This window comes from Heterocephalus glaber, unplaced genomic scaffold, assembly GCF_053883595.1.
Source record: "Heterocephalus glaber isolate CG9 unplaced genomic scaffold, H.glaber_assembly_v1.0 deba00001456, whole genome shotgun sequence".
In the NCBI taxonomy this organism is placed as follows: Eukaryota; Metazoa; Chordata; class Mammalia; order Rodentia; family Bathyergidae; genus Heterocephalus; species Heterocephalus glaber.
The window spans coordinates 2,684,781-2,706,096 of NW_028258304.1; the positions used below are offsets into that span (position 1 = coordinate 2,684,781).

At 43.1% G+C, this 21,316-nt stretch overlaps 1 long non-coding RNA gene and 1 pseudogene across 2 annotated transcripts in view; both read right to left on the reverse strand.

Moving 5' to 3' along the window:
• The window catches only part of LOC110350271 (uncharacterized), a 30,158-nt gene extending 29,918 nt beyond the window's left edge, over positions 1-240 (reverse strand). For both annotated transcript variants that reach the window (XR_002396730.2, XR_002396731.2), the window contains exon 1: positions 68-240. This is a non-coding gene — a long non-coding RNA (uncharacterized LOC110350271). The remainder of the gene's footprint in view (positions 1-67) is intronic.
• Positions 241-7,038: 6,798 nt separating this feature from the next.
• Positions 7,039-21,230, reverse strand: LOC147827111 (putative ribosomal protein eS26-like pseudogene; annotated as a pseudogene).
• Between the last annotated feature and the right edge of the window lie 86 nt (positions 21,231-21,316).

Here is a 21,316-nt window from a genome sequence, read left to right on the forward strand (position 1 = left end):
TAATAAATTCTAAATATTTAATAATTTATGTTTTATAAAAAAGTATCACGTGGGGCTGGGGATTTACCTCAGTGGTGCTGCCGCCTGCCTCGCAAGTGCAAGGTCCCGAGTTTGATCCCTGGTACCAAAAAAAAAAGTATCATGTGAATAAAAGCACTTTCAACCCCTTCTTCAGACCACCTGGCTGTTTTCTTTTCTGGTTTGAAAACTATTGTAGTTTTCAGTGTGAATAGGGTCAAGCTGTGAGCAACTTTGAGCTCTGCCCCAGTTGGTGCTGAAAGTAGCTTTAGAGATTGTCTGCTTCAATGACTTTGGCTACCTGGTGCCCAGTTAGCTGGTCATTCAGGCATCAAACCTGTAATGCGCCTTTGTGCCAGGAACTGGAAAGGGACTTGGAGCAACAACACAGCCAGAGGTGGCCAAGGCACCGTCATTTCTTTGGAGCTCATTGCTGCCCAGATGTGGACACAGGACAATATGAGAAGGGTCTCTGCAGGCACAGATCTTCATGAGATGAGATTAAGAAATGGAGCCTGGGACCAGATTTTGAAGATCGTCAAATGCCAGGGGGAAGAATTTTGATTTTCTTTTTTCCACTAGTGGAGGCAGCAAGGTGGGAGTGGGGGTGGAGTCCAATGTGTGCCGTGCAGAAGGTTAGTGGGCTGGGAGGCTGCAGGACAAAGCTCAGAGAGAGGCCAGTTGGGCTTGGCAGCTTGAAATCATTAAGTGGACTGGAAGTGGAATCTGTGCACTGGAGTCTGGCACTCAGGCAAGGCAAGTGCTCTACCACTGAGCAACATCCGCACCCACACCTCTTAATAGCTTTTTGCTTCTTTTACTTTTTTTTTTTGGTACCGGGCATCAAACTCAGGTCTCGTGCTTGCCAGGCAGACCCTGTGCCTTTACTCCCCCCCCCCGCCCCCGCCCCCCCCCCGCAACTAAGGATTGGACTGAGGGGGCTCTACATCCCCAGCCCTTTTTATTCCTAATTTTTGGATAGGGTCTTGCTAAGTCACTAAATTGCCCAGGCTGAGCTGGAATTTTTGATTCTCTTTTTTTGAGGTCCTAAGGATCAAATTCAGGACCTTGCACTTACAAGGCAGGTGGTAGAATGACTGAGCGAAATCCCCAGCCCCGATCCTCCTTTTTTTTTGAAACAGGGTCTTGCTATGTAGTTCAGGCTGACCTTGAACTCACTATGTAGCCCAGGCTTGCCTTGAGCTCATGGCAATTCTCCTGCCTCAGCCTCCTGAGTGCTGAGATTACAGACGTTTGCCACCAAGTCAGACACCACATTCTTTCTAAGTGACTGCCATAGGATGTTGTTTTCACAACTTTGTGACAATATTCCCTTCCAAAGAGGACTCCCTCTCATTCTGCCTAGGTTCTTTCCTTCATTCTATTGCCATTTCCCCCATAGCCTAAATGCCGCCTCTATACCTTTGCAATGCTATCCTTGTGCCTGCCAGATAAAGAGATCAAAGTTTCTCCCAGATCTGATTTCCCCAGATACTTTACATGGTGGGTGGGTGGGGAATAGATAAGTTGATCTGCTGAGAGGACACAGATGGAAATTTCTGTTCCTAAGGTGATGTCTTGGCTGGGGATGTGGCTCAGTGGTACAGTGCTTGCCTAGCATGTGTAAGGCCCTGGGTTCCATACCCTGTACCATTAAAAGAAAGAGAAAACTGCTAGTGGAAATACTTCAAAAACCAAAGCTGGAGTCATCAGCACAGCTGGCCATCTTGGCCCTGCACTAGTGAGGGGCCAGCCCAGCTCTCCTGCCGTGCGGTCAGACACCAAATCTAGGGCAGAGTTCAACCACCATGTAGAATCCCGCAAAGTGGAAAATGGTCCTGGGGCTTTGTGCCCCATGTATTTTTCAGCCAGGAGTCACATGTATAGGTTTATAAAGAAGGACAACTCTCTGGGCATGTTGGCAAATGCCTGTAATCCTAGGACTTGGGAGGCTGAAGCAGGAGGATTGCCTCGAGTTTGAGGCCAGCCTGGGCTACATAGTGAGTTCAAGGCCAGCCTGAACTACATAGTGAGAACCTGTCTCCAAAATAAATAAATAAATAAATAAATATTAAAAAATTTAAAAAGCCCACAACAGAATTTCCCTAAAGTAGCTGGTTTTTAAAAAGATACCAATCCAGAAAGATCCCAAGTTGAAATTCTCTATGGCCCTTCCATACTTACACTGTTCACTCTGTTCACTCCAGCAGCCCTTGGTCATTTGGTCGTCAGCACAGCCTCAAATGGTCATGATCTGGACAGGAGCAGCAGAGGGCAGAGCTGGGGTTAAATTCACTTTTTATTCCTAAATTCTCAAACATGGCTGCAGGCTAGAATCATCTGTGCAGATTCTGGAAATCTCAAAGCCCTGGTCCAAACCATACCAATTATAAGAAATTCTCTATGGGTAGGTCCCAGATATCAAGATTTTTCAAATCTAAACTGAGCACAGTGGATCATGCCTGTAATCTCAGATGGGAGGTGGAGGCAGAGGATAGATTGCCATCACTTACTCCTTCTTCTTTCCTTCCTTTCTTTTTTCTTTTGTACTGGAAATTGAACCCAGGGCCTGCATAGTGAACTATATACCCAAGCTTTTTTCAGAGAGGTTTTGCTAAGTCACGGAGTCCCCCAAGCTGGGCTAGAGCTTTCTATCCTCCTGCCTCAGCCTCCCAGAGTGCAGGGATCACAGGCATGGGCCACCATGCCTGCCTACGTCAGTTATTTATTTATTTGGTACCAGAGATCAAACTTGGTATCTTGCGCTTTTGAGGCAGGCGGCAGAACTGCTGAGGTAAATCCCCTGCCCTATTTATTTTTTGACAGTCTTACTCTGTGGTTCAGGCAGACCTTAAACTCACTATGGCTATGTCTTTTAATCAGGTTAAAAAATACTTAAGAGTGTAAGTGTTCCCTGAGGGTGGGTTTGTGGGTTTTGTTTCAATATGACCTTATTGAGTTTTTTTGTTTTAGTTGGTTTTGTTTTTTCCCTGAGGGTGGTTTTTTAAATTACTTCGTGTGTGTGTGTGTGTGTGTGTGTGTGTGTGTGTGTGTGAGAGAGAGAGAGAGAGAGAGAGAGAGAGACAGGGTCTTGCTATATAGTCCTGACTGGCCCTTGGACTCATTATGTAGCCCAGGCTGGCCTTGAACTTGAAGCAATCCTCCTGCCTCAGTCTTCTGAATGCTAGGATTATAGGCATGTGCCACCATGCCCAGCAAGGGTGGTGGGTTTTTAACTTGGGTACTCTGTGCTGTGTGACAACTCCTTCAGCTGGCATGTTATACTGTGTTATAGCATGTGTTACATGTGTTATGGCTTGTGTTTAGGTGTTGCCCCAAAGCCTCATGAAGATGAGGTGAACTTTCTTTTTCAGAGGTAGTTGAATCTGGAATGTGTGATGCTGGGGTTAAGGGTGTGTGATTACTAAACCACTACTTGTGAATGATTAGTTTGGCACTACCCTAACCCCCGTAGTCTGAATAAGATAAAAGGGGCAGAAAGGCACAGTGAAGGTCTCTTGTGTTACCTTTGTTATTTTGTGAGTGCCATGTTGTTTATCTCTGCCTTGTCGGCAGATTATGAACTGAAACATCTATGAACTATAAGCCAAACATACCCCTTTCCCTCCAACTTTGGGTGTCGGGTATTTTGTCTCAGCAACAGGAGAAAAGTAACTAACACAGAATGCATCTGTGGTGTGCCCCAAACACTCACAGGTCTTTGCTGCCAGGGCGGCAGTTTGGCCTCCTGATTAATAAAGGAGGTTCTGGATGTGAACTGACAGGCTTTCTGACCTAGGGTAAGTTACTAAATCAGTGTGAAGTGCCTGGCAAGTAGCCAGCCTTGTAAAAACCGGAGTTATTATAAATGGTTTTCATATCTTCATCCTTCCTTGGGGAAAGTAAGTATCTGATTAAAGTTCAATGGTTGGCCAGGCGAGGTGGCACACACCTGTAATCCCAGCACTTGGGAGGCTGAGACAGGAGGATAGCTTTGAGTTCGAGGACAGCCTGGGCTACATAGTGCATTCAAGGCCAGCCTGAATTACACAGTGAAACCCTGTTTGTTTTTTTTTTTAAAAAAGCAGTGGTTGATGAGATTAGTGCAGCACTGTCCAATAAAATACAACAGAAGACATACATATAATTTCAAATTTTCTAGTAATCATTTTGAAAAATAAAATAAAGGAGTTGGGATTGTAGCTCAATGATAGAAGACTTGCCTATCATGTTTGAGGTCCTAGGTTCTATCCCTAGCACTCAAAAAAAAAAAAAGGAACAATTAATTTTAACAACACAATTCATTTAACTCAATGTCTCTAAATATTATTTCAACAGATAGTCAGTATTAAAATTTAATAAATTATTAGTGGCCTATTTTATTTTATTTTATTTATTCTTTTTGAGACAGTCTCATGTAATTCAGGCTGGTCTTGAACTCAGTGTGTAGCCCAGACTGGCCTCAAACTTGTGATCCTCCTGCCTCAGCCTCTTGTGTGCTGGGATGACAGGTGTGCACCACTATGCCCAAAACTGAACTAGCTCACCCTACCCCCATACTAAGGCTTTGGAATTCAGCTGTTGTCTTTTTGGGGGGGCGGTACCGGGCATTGAACTCAGGACCTTGCGCTTACAAGGCGGGCAATGGCACCACTGAACTAAATCCCTGGCCACTTTGGAATCCAGTATGATTTTATTTATTATTTGTTTATTCATTTATTGCCATTCTGGGGACCTAACTCACAGGCACTCTACCCTGGGCTACCTCCCCAGCCCTATTTTATTTTTTATTTTGAGACAGGGTCTCATAAAATTTCCCAGGCTGGGGTTCAAACTTGTGATCTGCCTGCCTCAGCCTTCTGAGTTAGCTGGGATCATAGGCATGTGCCACTGTGCCTGGTTTATGTTTTACATCTCAGTTGAGGCTAAGTGGATTTCAAATCTTTGACAGTCACATGTGGCAAATGGTTACTGTGCCTGATGTCCTCACTCCTGCATGTTCCGGGTTCCCATTGAATGTGCTCCATCTGGGCTGGTCCCTCACAGCTGCTCTGACCAGGCCTTCTCTTGTTCCACTCTGAGGCTATTTTGCAAAAGATCCCATTTTTAGCCTAACATCATACTCGATGATCCTTGTGCAAACATCCCCCATCCCTTTGCAAGAATTGCTTGCTTACAACCAAGAAATTGGGGACTCTAAGAGGCAAGTTACATTTTTTGTCTTGATTTAAAAAAAAATTGACCCAAAAGGCATCTTTCTTGGGGGCAGGGTAGGAAGTTGGCTGGAATTCTTCTATACCTTCAGCTCTTCCTACCCAAGCCCCACCCCACTGGGGGTGGAAGCCCTGTGACCCTCAGAGCCAAGGAGCATGACTCATTGTGGCCTCTTGTTAAACCTTAGCTCCAGAATCAGAGCTGCTTTTGTTTTTCAATTGAATAGGCAGCCCAGAACAACACACACACACACACACACACACACACACACTCTCTCTCTCTCTCTCTCTCTCTGAACCAGCCCTGGATTGGTTAAGTAGGAGAACATGTTATTTGATATAATTACTGTATTCTTTTGTTTTAGTTTTTTTGAGATGGGGGTGGGGAGGTCTCACTATGTAGCCCAGGTGGACTTAAACTTTCACTGATCCTCCTGCCTCAGCCTCCCAAGTGCTGGGATATGTGCCAATAAGTCCAGCAATTACTGTCATATTCTTGAATATGCCCACCACTGAGGGGATAATGGTCTCTCTATCAGGGAAGCTCTCCATGTTTAACTGGGGCAAGAGGTTGGGGAGGATTTAAGATCCTGACTGCAGGGCAGAACAAGGCAAGACTCGAACTTATGGTGATCTTTCTGCCTCAGCCTCCCGAGTGCTGGGATTACAGGCGTACACCACCATGCCTGGCTACTAAGCTTCTTGACAGAGCAGCCTTTAAGGGAAGTCTGTTCTTTCTCAACTATCCTCAACTTACTGCAGGTGACTTTGGTTTGGTTCTGTCACAAGAGGGATTCCCTGACACACACTAAGGTCACCAGTGACTTCCTGACTACTACATCCTTGGAGTGTTTTGGTTTTTTCCTCCTTGCACTTGGGCTATGTTCATCACTTCCTCTCCCTTGAAATCCATTTTTGGTTTCCGGTGATTTCTTTCTTTACTGATTTCTACTAATCCCTGTGATGTTTTCTTTCCCTAGTTTCGTCTTTCTTGGCTCAGCATTGAGACAGACGTGACCTGAGTCTGTCTTTGACCTTCTCTCCAGTGTGACTTCATCTATCCCAAGGCCTTACTTATAACCTATGTGATGTCAACTCTCAGATCTTTGTCTTTAGTCCAGATTTCATTTCCTTTTTTGTTTTTTCTGAGACAGAGTCTCACTATGTAGTTCACGCTGGCCTTGAACTCACTGTGTAGCCCAGGCTGGCCTCGAACTTGCTACAGTGCAAAAGAAGTTCTAGAAGGAGTGTGAGGCCTAGGCCAGTTTAGCCAGGAGTTCTGTACTTGATTAGAAATGTCTGCCAGGGGCCCTGAAGGGGAAGGCTGACTTTGCTGGGGCCACTATTTGCTCTTCATGGATTATTCATAAGTGTCACTGGGAAAACAAGCCAGAAATTTTGGGTGGGGAAAATTACTAGCTCTTATCATATATAGTATACAAATACATTTCTAATGGATTAGATTTAAATATTAAATAAATGGAAACATAAATTGCTCCTGGGAAAATTTAAAAAACAAGTCTGTGGTTAGAGAAAAACTTCCCAAGCATGACATTAAAGACAGACTCCCTAAAGTTAAACATTGACAGGTGTAGCTACTTAATCATTAGAAATTTCTGCAGAACAGAATTAGCAAAAAAATTCAGTGTATATGTGAAAGGTTAACATTTTAGTATTTAAAGAGCTCCTCAAATAATAAGAAAAATATCAACATCCTAATAGAAAAAGGTAAAAAAAAAAAAAAAAAGTGAAATAGGGAATTCACCAGAGAATCACAAATAGCTGGGAAATATTGTATGAGCTTTTTTTTTTTTTTAACCCACTAGTCATCTAAGGAATGAATATTAAAAATGCTATACCAATTTTTTCACCTGATACACTGGTGAAGAAAGATTTCCCACTGTGGTTAAGGATGTGAGAAACAAATTTGAAATGGAGAAAAACTCAGTCAACAGGTGTAGTCACCTGAGACACAAAATTCACTTTGTATTTTTTTCTTTTCTTTTTTAAAGTTTGAGAGTACTGTAGTCAGCAGTAGGAGGTGACACTGGAGAGATCTACAAAAAGTTGTGAAAGGAGAATATCTCTGTCACTACATTATAAGTCTGTGAATTTGTGGTTAGCAAGAATATCCTGTCAGACTGTTAAATTCTAGTTTGTTTTTCTTATTCTAAAAGGTCTCCTCTGAAGGAATGAGGTGTGAGGGCATAGGCTATTTTTCCTAATAAAGCTTTAACTTCTTAGATGCCCACGTCCTTTGAGAGGGCCTGAGTATTGGCTGCCCCCATGCCCATCCTGAGCACAGGGACACAGCTCCCTGCTGGGCATCGGTGTATTGGCTCCAGGCCTGGAGGCCCACCCAGCTAGGCCCTCTCCCAGGTGGGGACAGAGACCCCCAGGACTCCAGGCTGCTGGTGAGGAGAGACCCACTTCATCAGGCTCACAACAGTAAACCCACCATTGCCACCTTGTTCTGAGTGACTGGACACTTTCTGTGAAGCTCCTGAAGTTTGTGAGGGATAGCATCAAAGATCCTCTTCCTTGTGACTCAAATTCGATTTTATCTTCATTGTGAAATACCCAAGTAATCAACAGGTTAAAAATGGAGAGATTTTATTAATAATATAAACATGCAGATTAGGTATCTCTTGATCCTTTCATACCCCAGAGAGACATATTTACACACTGTGGGTGGGAAATTAAATGGGAAGACAACTTATTTGACTTTGGATGGGACAAAAGGATGGTCAAGCGTGGTGGTACATGCCTGTAATCCCACCACTCCAGAGGCTGAGGCAGCACCAGGAGTTTGAAGCCAGCCTGGGCTGCATAATGAGCTAAAGGCCAGTCTCAACTACCTAGCAAGACCTTTTCTCAAACAAAGCAAAGCAGACAAACAAAAAGAATACATAAATAAGAGGAAAGGATGAAATTATGGAATAAGTGATGTTTTCCTATTTAAAAAAATAAAACCTCTTGTATATCAAAAATATTTTCAGATCCACCACATATCTCCCCCATAAAAATTTTTTTGAGAAACTTTTTTTTTTACCCCAAAATGTGGTGGTATATGCCTGCAATCCCAGAACTGCGGAAGCCTGAGATAGGAGCATCGAAAGTTTGAGCCCAATGGGCACAATTTAGCAAGAACTTGTCTCAAAATTAAAATAAGGGCTGGGGTTGTGGTTCAGTGTGAAGACACTTGATTCAATCCCCACTACCCTTTTTCCCTGCCAATTTTCTTTTTCAGGTCTGAGGGTATAACTCAATGCTAGAGCTCCTGCCTACTATGTATGAGGCCTCAGATTTGATCCCCAGTACTGGAAAAAGAAAAAAGAACAGAAAAGAAAAGAACAGAAAAGAAAAAAAAAATGACAAAAGTCTAATATGCTGAAAATAAGAAGTAGTCTTTGGTAGAATGTTTGCCTGGTGGATGCAAGGCCCAGTGTTTGTTATAGGCCACTTAGGTTCATAAGTTCACTGCTGACCAAATCAAAGGAGGCAAGATCAAACAAACAGCAGCAGAAAAGATTTATTCAAAGCTAACTCTGAGGAGATGGAGGGGGTTGGATTCGACTCAAATCACCATCTTACCATGTACATGTGTGTTGGGGTCTTTCATAAGCAAGAAACAGTGGCGGAGAGAATACTAGGCAGCAATAGAGGAGTTGAGGCTCATTTCAGCCCATCCTGGACTGGACCTCTCCCTCCCTTGCCTAAGAGAATGATATTGGACCTGACCTTGAGGTACCAGTATCTGAACATTCCATTCAGACCCACCTGGGCCGAGGAGAAGTGGGCATAACCCTTTACATCCGGGCCTGAGGAAGTTTGGAGGAGCCACTAGTCTCCAAAGGAAAAAAAATCTACCTTTTTCTTTTCTTTTCTTTCTTTTTTTTGGGGGGGGGGAAAGGAAAACATTTATTGAAAATCTGCCGTCTCAAGTTCCATTTTGAATTGTCTGTGGCTTCAGTCACCAGCACAAGCAAAAAAAAAAAAAGTGGTCCTACAGTCAGCAAAATAAGATGCTCACCCAGGAAAAGAACAGGCAAAGGATATAAAGAGGCAATTCATAAAAGTCTAAATGCAAAAACCATGAAAAGGTTCAACATGATTAGAAATCAGAGAAAATAAATTAAAATGAAGCCATCCTGTGTTTTGCTTAATAAATTAGCAAAGGCTACAAAAAAAAAAAGAAAGGCAATGCCCAGTGTCTGTGAAGGTGCAGGCAAAGCGCATAGTTCCGTGTACTTTCTAACATTGTTTCGTAAAGCAGCTTTTCTCAGAGCTCTTGGGGCTCTGCAAGTCTCCCTGAAATGCTTTTAAGGGACGAGAGGTCAACACTGTTCTTAAGAGTGCTGAGATATTCTTTGCCGTTTTCATTCTCGTTTGTTCATGGCCAAGAGTGCAGTTGTCCAGAGGCGGTTGCAATGGTACAGCAGACACATGGGATGGCACCAGCACCAGATGTTAAGGGCTTCGCAGAAATACAAAACAATGCCGCTCTTCTCACTAAACACTTTTTGTTTTGGAAAATAGTTATTTTTAATAAAAACATCACTTATGTTAGCATTTAATAAGTTTACTACAGTTTAAAATGAATTAATATGTAAATAATTAAAATTTTCCTATACTTTAATTTCTAAGTCTGTTAATGCTAATAGAAATACCCACATCAATAAAATCCCTTTTAGGACCCTCAGTAATTTTTGTTTTTTGTGTTTTTTTGTTGTTGTTGCTTGTTTTTTAAAACAGGGTCTTACTGTCTATCCAGGCTTGCCTTGAAGATATTAGGTAGCCCATAACTCATGGTGATCCTCCTTCCTCAGCTTCCTGAGTCCTAGGATTACAGACATGCACTATCTCCAAAAAATTTGACAATTGCTGCTCTTTTTTTAATTTTTCGTACTGGGGATCGAACTCAGGTCCTTGTGCTTGCAAGGCAGGCGTCGAAACCACTGAGCTAAATCCCCAGCCCGCTGCTCTTTTTTTTGAGATGGGGTCTCACTGGGTGGTCCAGTCTGACCTTGACATATCTATGTAGAACTGCCGATCTAGAGCGGGGCATGATGGCCTGAATTTGTAATCCCAGCACTATGTGAGGTTGAGACAGAAGGATTAAAACTTTGAGCCCAGGCCCTGGATTTAGCTCAGTGGTTTCGCCACCTGCTGTGCAAGCGCAAGGACCCAAGTTCGATCTCTGGTACAAAAAACAAAACAAAACAAAAACAAGTTGATGGGCCGGGGATTTAGCTCAGTGGTTCTGGCGCCTGCCTTGCAAGCGCAAGGTCCCAAGTTCAATCCCTGGTACCAAAAAATCACAAGTTGAGCCCAAGGAGGTAATGTAGCTACTTAGTGAGTCCCTGTCTCAAACTACTTTTTTGAGTCAGTCTCACTATGTAGTTTAGGCTGGCCTTGAACTCATTATGTAGCCCAGGCTGGCCTCAAACTTGTGACAATCTTCCTGCTAGCTTTCTGAGTGCTGGGATTACAGTTGTGTGCCACTACGCCTGGCAAAATAAGCAGTTTTTAAAAGGTTTGTAGATGTAGCTCAGTACTAAAGCCCTGGATATTCAATCCCTAGTACTGAAAACAATTTTTTTTCAGTACTGGGGATTGAATTTAGGACCTCATGCTTGCCAGGCAGGCTCTGTGCCGCTGAGCTAAATCTTCAACCCATGAAAAAAACTTTAAACAGCTTGAAAATAGAGCTGCCCTTTAATCTAGCCTTTCCTCTGAATAATTTGTCCTAAGAAACTATCTCAAGGTTTTTTGAGACAGGGTCTTGCTTTGCAGTTCAGCCTGGCCTTGAACTCAGTGATCCTGTGGCCTCCACCTCCTGAGTGCTGGGATCACCGTCTTGCATCACCACACCCAGCTTCTCAAAATATTTTTATAAGCATATTCTCCATAGTACTAAGACAGCAAAATGTAAAAACAACTTAAATGACCATAAATAGGAGGTAGGTTAACTACATTACATAAAGTGTTAGAGTTGATATGGCCAATTAAAAAAATTCTACTATAAAAGTGTAGTATTTATTGTAGTGAAAACATTCACAGTGCTAAAAAATAGAATATAGTGAAAGAACAGTCTTCAATAATGGTGCTGACCAACTGGATGTCCACACACAAATGAATAAGTGTGGACCCTTATATACTAATTTAAAATGAATCCAAGACCTAAATCCAAGACCATGAAGATTTAGTCTTAAGTTTTCATCTAAAAGTTTTATAATTATAGCTCTTACAGTATAAAACTCATGGAAGAAGCATAAATATAAATCTTAATTACCTTGGATTAGGCAGTGCCTCCTTAGATATGATAACAAAAGTAAAAGCAATGAAAAAAAAGAATAAAAATTTAAAAACTATTGGGCTTCAGAGGACACTTTTAAGAGAATAAGGGAAAAAAAAAAAGAGAGAAAGTAACCTGGACATAGTGGTGCCTACCTTGAGTTCAAGGCCAACCTTAGCTACATAGTGAGTTCAAGGCCAGCCTGAACTACATAGTGAGACCCTGTTTTAAAAGACAAAAAAGTACAAACCAGGTATAGTTGGGCATGGTGATGCATGCTGTAATTCCAGGAGAGGCAGGAGGATGAAAAGTTCAAATCCAGCTGGAACAATTTGGTTACTTAGCAAGATCTTGTTTTAAATAATAACAAAAGAGCAGGGCTGGGGATTTAGCTCAGTGATTTTGCCACCTGCTGTGCAAGTACAAGGACTGGAGTTCGAGCCCCAGTACCAAAAAAAAAAAAAAAAAAAATCACCCAGTGCCAGTAAAAAAATGGCTGGGACTGTAGTTCAACACAAAGGTCCTGGGTTCAATCCCCAGTATTGCAAAAAGAAAAAAAAAGATGATGGCATGTACCTGTAGCTCCAGTTTGGGAGGCTGTGGCAGCAGGATCCCTTGAGCCCAGGAGTTGGAAGTTGGCCTCAGTAATATAGTGAAACCCTGGCTCAAGAGAAAAAAAAAAAAGAACAATGCTGGGGATGGTGACACACACCTGTAATCCCAGCACGTGGGAGGCTGAGGCAGGAGGATCACCATAAATTTGAGGCCAGCCTGGGCTACACAGTGAGTTCAAGGCCAGCCTGAGCTACATGGACTCTGTCTCAAAAAAATCAAAAAGATAGGGGCCAGGGATTTAGCTCAGTGGTTTGGAGGCCTGATGTGCAAGCGCAATGACCCGAGTTCGATCCCCGGAACCAAATAAATAAATAAATAAATAAAAAAGATAAAAAGATTGTGGAAAAATTAGAAGGAACCCTTATACACTATTGGTGGGAATGTAAAGTTATTCAGTCACTGTGAAGATGAATTGGCATTCCTTAAACCAGTGATGATGAATCTTTTAGAGATCCAGCGCCCAAAGTGCAACCCCAAACCCACTTATTTATCGAAAAGTGCCAACTGCAATTAAACCTGAAGAGTGAGGTTTTTATTTATTTTTAATACTGAGATTTTAGTTTAGAAAAAACAACTCATATACTTGGCTGGGGTGCTGACAGAGAGGGCTTTTCCTGCCCACTTTGGCACTCATGCCATTGATTCTCACCACTGCCTTAGAGATGAGTCGGGCACAGGGACCAAGTGGGTATCTGTGTACATTTAAGGAGACTGAATTGTGCAGATTTAGAAACTGAAACCATACTCCAATTCACTGATATTCACCTGTAATCCCAGAGTTTGAGAGGTTGGGGCAGGAGAATCCCAAGTTCAAGGCCAGCCTGGACTACATAATGAGGCCCTGTTTTATTTATTTATTTATTTATTTATTTATTTATTTATTTAATTTATTGGTACTGGGATTGAACTTGGGAACTTGTGCTTTCAAGGCAGGTGCCAGAACCACTGAGCTAAATCCCCAGCCCAAGGCCCTGTTTTATAAAACAAACAAACCTGGGCCGGAGATTTAGCTCAGTGGTTCTGCTGTCTGCCTTGCAAGCGCAAGGTCCTGAGTTCAATCCCCAGTACCAAAACAAAACAAACAAACCAACCCACATATACTCTCCCACAAAATAAAAAGATAAAACTTTAAAATCTCAACTCATAAAAAATAAATAAAATAAAATCTCAACTCATATAGTATCACAGTTAGAATGAGATTGAATGAACTGTAGGACACATGTGGATAGGTATTGCTTTGTTGACTTTATACTTTAAATTAGGGTCTAAAAAACTAGCTGTGAAAGCAACATAAGTGGGTTCTAAAAGGTCTGTCCTCATCTGTCAAGTTCCCATGACTGGAATAGCTGATGTCAATTCCTCATGTAACATTCAATTTGTACAATAAATGATGAACCTGGAGGGGAAAAAAAAGCATAGTGGGGCCGGGGGTGTGGCTCCATGGAATAGCACTTGCTGAGAATGATGCGGATCTGATTTGACTTCCAGCACTCCAAAAACAAAACACAGCCCCCTCCTCTTCCCAAAAAACAGTGAAAACAAAGTATAGATTTAGAATAACCTGCCTATTTCACTCCTAGGTATGTGCTCAAAAGAAATAAAAATATGTTCATACAAAACTTGTACATGAACTTTCATAGCAGCATTATTCTAATAGCCAAAATGTGGGAACAACCCAAATGTCCCTGAGTGGATGACTGGACAATATATAGGTTATAGGATCCCTATATATTCTGTGACCAGGCCACATTTGAATATAAATATATTAGCCTCCAAAAGGAAAATAGTACCGATCCATGATCCATGGATGAACCTTAAATCAGAGAAATCAGATACAAGAGGCCACATATTGTATAATTCTATTTACATGACATGTCTAGAATAAGCAAATGTATAGAGACAAAGTGGATTCATGCTTGCCAGGGACTAGGAGTGGGTGAAGGAGGACGGGAAATGAATGGTAATGGCTGCAGGGGGAGGTTATTTGGGGTGATATGTCTGGCATAGTTTGGCAGTGATGTTTTTACCATTAGTAACTATATTTAAAACCATTAAAAATGGGCATGATTGTGCAAGGCTGTAATACCAATCCCTGGGAGGCTGAGGCAGGAGGATGGAAAGTTTGAGTCCAGTCTGGGCAATTTAGGGGTTTAGCAAGACTCTGTCTCAAAAGTGAAAAAAGGGCTAGGGATGTCACTCAATGTGGAGGCCCTGGGTTCAGTCCTTGGTACCACAAAACAAAACACTCAACTCACTTTAAAATGGTGAGTTTAGGTGAGTTTAGGGCTGGGGATTTAGCTTAGTGGTGTAGCCGCCTGCCTGTCCAGCTCAAGGTCTTGAGTTCGATCCCTGGTACAGAAAAAAAGATGAGTTTGGGGGATGAGGATGAGTTGTATGGTATGCGACTATCTCAAACTGATAAGAAAACACAGCATATAGTATGCAAAATATGATTATCTTTTAAAAAGAAGCCAGGCCAGGCGTGGTGGCACATGCCTGTAATCCCAGGACTTGGGAGGCTGAGGCAGGAGGATTGTAGTGAGTTTGAGGCCAGCCTGGGCCACCTGGTGAGTTCAAGGCCAGGCTGAACTAACTAAATAGTGAGACCTTGTCTCAAAAAAAACAAAAACAAAAACAAAAAAAAGAAACTGGGTGTGGTGGCACACGTCTGTAATCCCAGCATTTGGGAGGTTGAGGCAGGAAAATCGCTGTGAGTTTGGGGCCAGCCTGGGCTACATAGTAAGGCTCTGTCTCAAAAGAAAAAAAAAGTATATTTGCATAGAATGGAAATGGAGGGTTTTAATCATAACAATATGGATTTTAATCTGTACTACATATTCAAGTATCTTCTGTGAAAATGTATTGCTAGTGGGGTGTGGTGTCACCCTCCTGTAATCCCAGCACTCAGGAGGCTGAGGCAGGGGGATCGCCTCAAGTTTGAGGCCACCCTGGGCTACATAATGAGTTCAAGGCCATTCTGAACTCCACAGCAAGACCCTGTCTCAAAAACAAAACAAAACAAAACAAAGCAAAAACTGAAAAAAGTATTGCTTTCTTAATTGAAAAATTGGGCAATATAATTTTTTGCTTGCATGTGTGGTACTGGGGATTGAAGCCAAGAGTGCTCTACCACTGAGCTTCATCTCCAGCCCGTTTTTATTTATTATTTAGAGATAGGGTCTCACTAAGCTGCCAAACTGCCTAAACTGGGCCTGAATTTGAGATCCTCCTACCTCAGCCATTTAGACAATCCTAGAGGCAGTTTTTCTGGCCTGGTAAGAAAATCCACAAAAGTGGTTGAGAGAACAGCCCAGGGGCAAATTGCTTTTTTGTTGGGTTGTCTCAGTTCTTCTGCCTATGAATGGCATCAAAATAATATCTGTTTCCTAGGAACCTGGAGATTCACAACATTAGTTCATCAAAAATGCTCAGGGCAGTGTTTTGTACACAACTGAGGTACAGTCACCCCAGCTCCCCACCTTGGCCCTCTCAGTCTGTGGCAGGTGTCTGGGGGCATGATCAGCCCTTGGGAGCAGGAGGAGGGTGGCCGAAGTCACCTTGCCCCTACTGTAGTGGACACAAGGTCCAGGGGGTAATGGGAAGCCAGAGCCTTCTCAGAAGCCTCACTGCTGGGGCAAGAGGGCAGGGGAGAGGAAGGGAAGGGGGCTTGTGTCCACCTCTAGCTTGTGTTCACCTCTTCTCTGAAATTTCTGTTGTCTGTTCTGTGCCCCATAAAGTCTAAAGTGACAGGCACAGGTGGGGGTGACAGAACAAGTCTTCCTGGACTTCCTTCCTTTCTCTTTCCTCCTCAATCTAGCAGCCCTGAGCAGCTGTCCCAAATGCCAAGCTGAAGTTTATTGCCGCCAGTTTTTTAACTTCTGCTTTCTTTGTATTTACAGAAGGGCTGTGTGTCAGAAGTCAGCCCTGTGGCAGGAGGCAGAAGCAGGGATGTGTCTGCACAAAAACTGCATTCTTTTCCAAGGCAGCCAGAGAATAGCAGACTTTTTGTTTGTTTAGACAGGGTCTCACTGTACAGTTCTGGCTGGCCTTGAACTCACTATGGAGCCCAGGCTGGCCTCAAATTCATTGCAATTCTCCTGTTTCAGCCTTGCAAGTGCTGGGATTACAGGCATGTGCCACCATGCCCAGCAATCCCCTCTTCTAGCCATAGTCCTCTCTTACTTGTACCTTTTTCTCTCTTTTCTGGTTCCTAATTATCCTACCTTCAGTGAGCTTCCTTTCAAAAACACCCAAAAAGGGCTAGGGATTTAGCTCAGTGGTTTCACTGCCTGCTACACAAGCGCAAGGACCCAAATTCGATCCCTGGTACCAAAAAAAAAAAAAAAAAAAAACCCAACAAAACAGTCTTACCTGATGCTCCCTCACCCCACATCAAGTTTTGGTCAGATTTCTTTGCCTCCTTTGCACTATCAAGTATTCCAACATCTACACTCCTGTCTCCACTTTCTCAACTCCCAGGCCATCCTCTCCTGCTGCTATCTGCCTCCTCTCTCTCTCTCTCCAAGCACATCAAGTCCAAATCCACTGACATTGTCTTCCCCAGTATTCCCTTGGTCTCTAAAGTAATGGGGGAGGGGTAGTAGAAACTACTGGAATTTAGATTTTTAATTTTGGGGTGCTAGGCATCCAATTCAGGACCTCATGCATGCTAAGTGAGTGCTCTACCATTGCTCTAGCCCCTCAATATATTTTATCTTAACTACTAACATTTATATTTTTCTGTTTTAGCATATACATAATACAGCTGGGCATGCTGGCACAGGCCTATAAGCAGCAGTATAGGAGGCTGAGACAGGACTAAATTGGAGCCTAGACTATATGACTTCGTAAGATCCTTTCAAAATTAAAAAAATAAAAAAAGGGCTGGGGATGTAACCCCCTACAAAGGCCTATAAAACAAAACCAAACCAAAACAAAACCCAAAACAACCCTGACAATTTAGAATTCTGGCTGAAGGGCTGGGGATTTAGCTCAGTGGTTTTGCTGCCTGCTGCAAAAGTGCAAGGACCCGAGTTTGATCCCTGGTACCAAAAAAAAACCCCCACAAAACCCCAAAAAAGAATTCTGGTTGAATATAGTTTACAAATAAGCAGATCAAGGTTACATATATGTAATTTATAAACAAACACGTAATAAGGGTATATTCTAAACTTGTTATTGGAAGCCTAAACTTTTAAGAAAATGGAGACTATTGGTTTTCAGGATAAAACTCAATTTCCTCCTCTCTCTTTTTGTGGTAGTGGGGATTGAACCTAGGGCTTTTGTACTGAGGTACATTCCCAGCCCCTTTTAAATTAAAAAATTTAAAAACAATTATTTTTTGCTGTATGAAGTATATTTTCCATTTTATTTATTTATTTATTTATTTTTGAGACAGGGTCTCACTACGTAGTTCAGGCTGGCCTTGAACTCACGCTGTAGCAAAGGCAGGCTTCAAACTCCTGGTGATCCTCTTGCCTCAGACTCCCAAGTGCTGGGATTATAGGCGTGTGCCACCATACCTGGCCATATTTTCCGTTTTATTACCTCTCTCCCAGGAGATGGTTTTTCTTCATCCATTAAGACCCAGCTCCTCACATGGGCTTTGGAGGGGGTCGTGGGGCAACACCAGCAGGTCTAGGCAAGGTGGCAGCGTCCAGTCCTTCTAGGCCTCAGGAGAGATGGATTCTACCTTACTATGGATGGCACAATTTACACAGCAATGCAGCTTCACATAGAGCTTGGGAAGCACACAGGGTCAAAGACACTGGCTTCGGAAATGTCCCTGGTGGTGGTGGTCTCTACAGTACTAGGTGTCGAATGAACTTAACAGCCTTATTCTTGGGCACATACTAGACTGGACATGGCCATTGCCCTTTTTGCCATGATGGTTGTTCCTTCTTTTTTTGTTCATCATCTTGAAAGCAAGGACCCGAAAGGAGATCTAAAATTATTTTATTTCATTTCATTTTATTTTTTTGCGATAGGGTCCCCCTAGTTACTAGGCCTCTCTCAGTCTGGGCTCCAACTCTATCCTCCTGCCTCAGTCTCCCAGAGTGCTGGAATTATAGGAATTACAGTATACCTTTTTACCATGTAGTATGTTCTAACTATATTCAGCTACTATACATCTTCCAAATGCACCCGTGATTGTGTTTTAGTTAGAATACAGTAGATGTTCATCAAATCTGTTATACAACCTTTTTAGATTATTGTCACTCTGAGCTGGGCTTGGTGGCACAATCCTGTAATCCCAGTATTTGGGAGGCTGAGGCAGGAGGATCATCACCATGAATTCGAGGCCAGCCTGGGCTACATAGTAAATTCAAGGCCAGCCTGAATTACACAACTATACTCTGTCTCAAAACAAAACAACACAAAAGATTATTGTTACTCCATCAGCTTGAACCTGCTGCTTCAACTATTCCTTTTGTTTTCTTCACTGGCTGGTTCTTCCATATTCATTCTAATTTTATTCTTGGACTGGGGATGCAACTCAGGGCCCTGCACATGCTAGGCAATTGGTCTACCATTAAGCTACACCTCAAATCCTACGAGTAGTTTTGAACCCTTGCTGTGCCATGTACAGTGACAGGACAAGTAGCTTCCTTCCTCCAAACTCATTCGCTAACCCTTTCCCCTTATTCACCGGTCCCCATGTAGCTCCCTTCAGTTTGTTTCTTTCCTAGTTACTGGTCAGCATTTCTGCCTGCATTTGCTTCTAGCCCTGCCTGGATCCACTGTGCCTCCTACTTACCATTCTTTTCTTTAGCCTGCACACCCAGCCCCAACCTTTCTGGTTTTGACTTCCCCTTTTCTTTGCATTCCTATTGCTATCACTTCCCTGTCTGTGTTAGAACTACTTCTTTGCACAATGTTTTTTTTTTTGGTACTGGGATTGAACTCAGGACCTTGTACTTTTGAGGCAGGGAGCGGAACCACTGAGCTAAATACCTGGCTAGAACTACTACTTTATTCTGGGCATGGTGGCACACGCCTGTAATCAGCACTTTGGAGGCTGAGGCAGGAGGTTCACCGCTAGTGTGTTTAGGGCCAGGCTAAACTATATAGAGACTATGTGTCAAAAAAACCAAAACAAACTGCTTCTTTGTTTAGGTAGTTTTCCAACTGCTGTTTGTACCTTTTGTCTCTCCATGGTATAATTCAGTTTATGCCTGAGCTGCCCAAAATTTACAAACTTGCCAGTTTTGTTGGATAAAAGGGTACAGTGGGAAGGAGTGTGAAGAAAATTTGAGTCCTTTTACCAATAGTGCATTTGAACCATTTCACCTGGTAAGCTTCAGGAACTCGCCTGGCTTGGTGTTTGAAGGTTCACGTCTATTACCTATTTGCCCTGATTAGTCTGCACTATACCCACTTCTGAGTCCTTAGCCCTCTCCCCTTAGCCTCCCAGCCCAGCACTTCTGTCAGCTCAACACTTAATACAGACTTTATTGCTTTCTTTCCTACTTTTTTTCTGGTACCAGAGATTGAACTCAGGGCTTTTTGCACTGACCTATATCCTCAGTCTTTTTTTTACATTTTGAGACAGTCTCACTAAATTGCCCGGGGGGGGGGGCTGGTTTGAACTTTGGATCCTCCTGGCTCAGCTTCCCAGAGCTGGGATGACAGGCATGTACCACTGCCCTGGCTTGCTCTCCCCCTTTTGTCTCCTGTTCAGATATTCTAGGCAATTCCTACCTCCCAAAATAGGCCTTTTTTTTTTTTCCCCCTTTTTCTGGTACCAGGGATCTTGTGCTTGCAAGGCAGGCACAGTGCCTCTGAGCTAAATCCCCAGCCCTAGAAATAGGCCTTTTGTAATCTAAAACTTATTGAAGTTTACAATATATGTTCTCATTTTATTTTCTCAAACCCAGGTGTATACTTTTTTGAGACAGGATCTTGCTATGGAGTTCAGGCTGGCCTTAAACTCACTATGTAGCCCAGCCCTCCTGAGTGCTGGGATTACAGGCGTTAGCCACCACACCTGACTCCAGGTGTATACTTTTAAACACCTTCACTTTATAGAGGTTAAATAATTTGCCCAAGGACACAAGTGGCAGAATCCAAATGTGAAAGCAGGTCTAACTCCAGAATTTGGGCATCTTTCATTGAGTGCCTGTCTGACCCCAGTTGAAATGCATGACAATCTTACCTCCAGGGACTCTCTAGAGTCAAGCCTAGTTTTCCGGAAGCAGATGTTCTGTAGAGAATCTTCAACAAATGTTTATTGTGGATAATTGTCCAAGAATTTATCTTTGCTGCTATCAATCTCTTGTGTAGTACCTGGGGTTTGAACTACCCGCTTTGGCTCCTGACCAGTTAGGGAAATTTTCCTTCTCAGGTTCAGCCTAGTCCATCAGCTTATGTGGACCTTGGGCTGCTAGGCCTGTACCACAAAACCTTCACTGAAATGCAGCACTCAGATTTTTTGGGAGTGTTTGCTAAAAATGCTGTTTTCTGATAATTTTGGTGGTGAGAACCAGAAATCTGCATTTTAATATCCTGGTCATCCTTCGGCTGTCAATGGATCCTGCCTTCAAGGCTGCTTCATTTAGGCGGGATTATTTTGATAGGAGACCCTAAACATTGCACACTGCTGAAAACTCAAGAAACTGGGCTTTTTGTTCCTGGCTACGCTGGCTGACAGGTGTAATAACATCCTGTGACAGGCTGCCTGCCACAGGTGCATGCTTGCCACGTGCCCTCGGCCGGTACCATCCCCCACCCCTCCTGCGTACAACCCAGACCCTCGTCTCCACCACCACCCTGCAGCTGTCGCCCTCCTCCTATCCTTCCCTCGCCCCCCACCAGGGTCCTTCCATCTCAGAATATTTTATTTATTGTTCCTGGCTAAGTTTTTCTTGTGGAATAGGGGTAGAGGGGTCTGGCTAGATGGAGAGAAAGCTCTCCATTCATTAGCTCCTACTCAATGGGTACTTTTTTCCACCTGAGAAAACCTTAGGCTTTCTACCAAAGAAATGGGCAGAGGCCTCTCTGGAACTTGGGTGGAGAGAGATCCTCTCCTGGAAAAGCCCCTCCATCCCCAAACATCCCAAAGCAGGCCCAACCTGCTGTTCCTTTGTTGGGGGCAGAGGGAATGGATTCTTACCGATAAGGTGGCTAAGAGCTTCAAAGAATACCAACAGGCCCACCCTTTTCCCTCCACCCT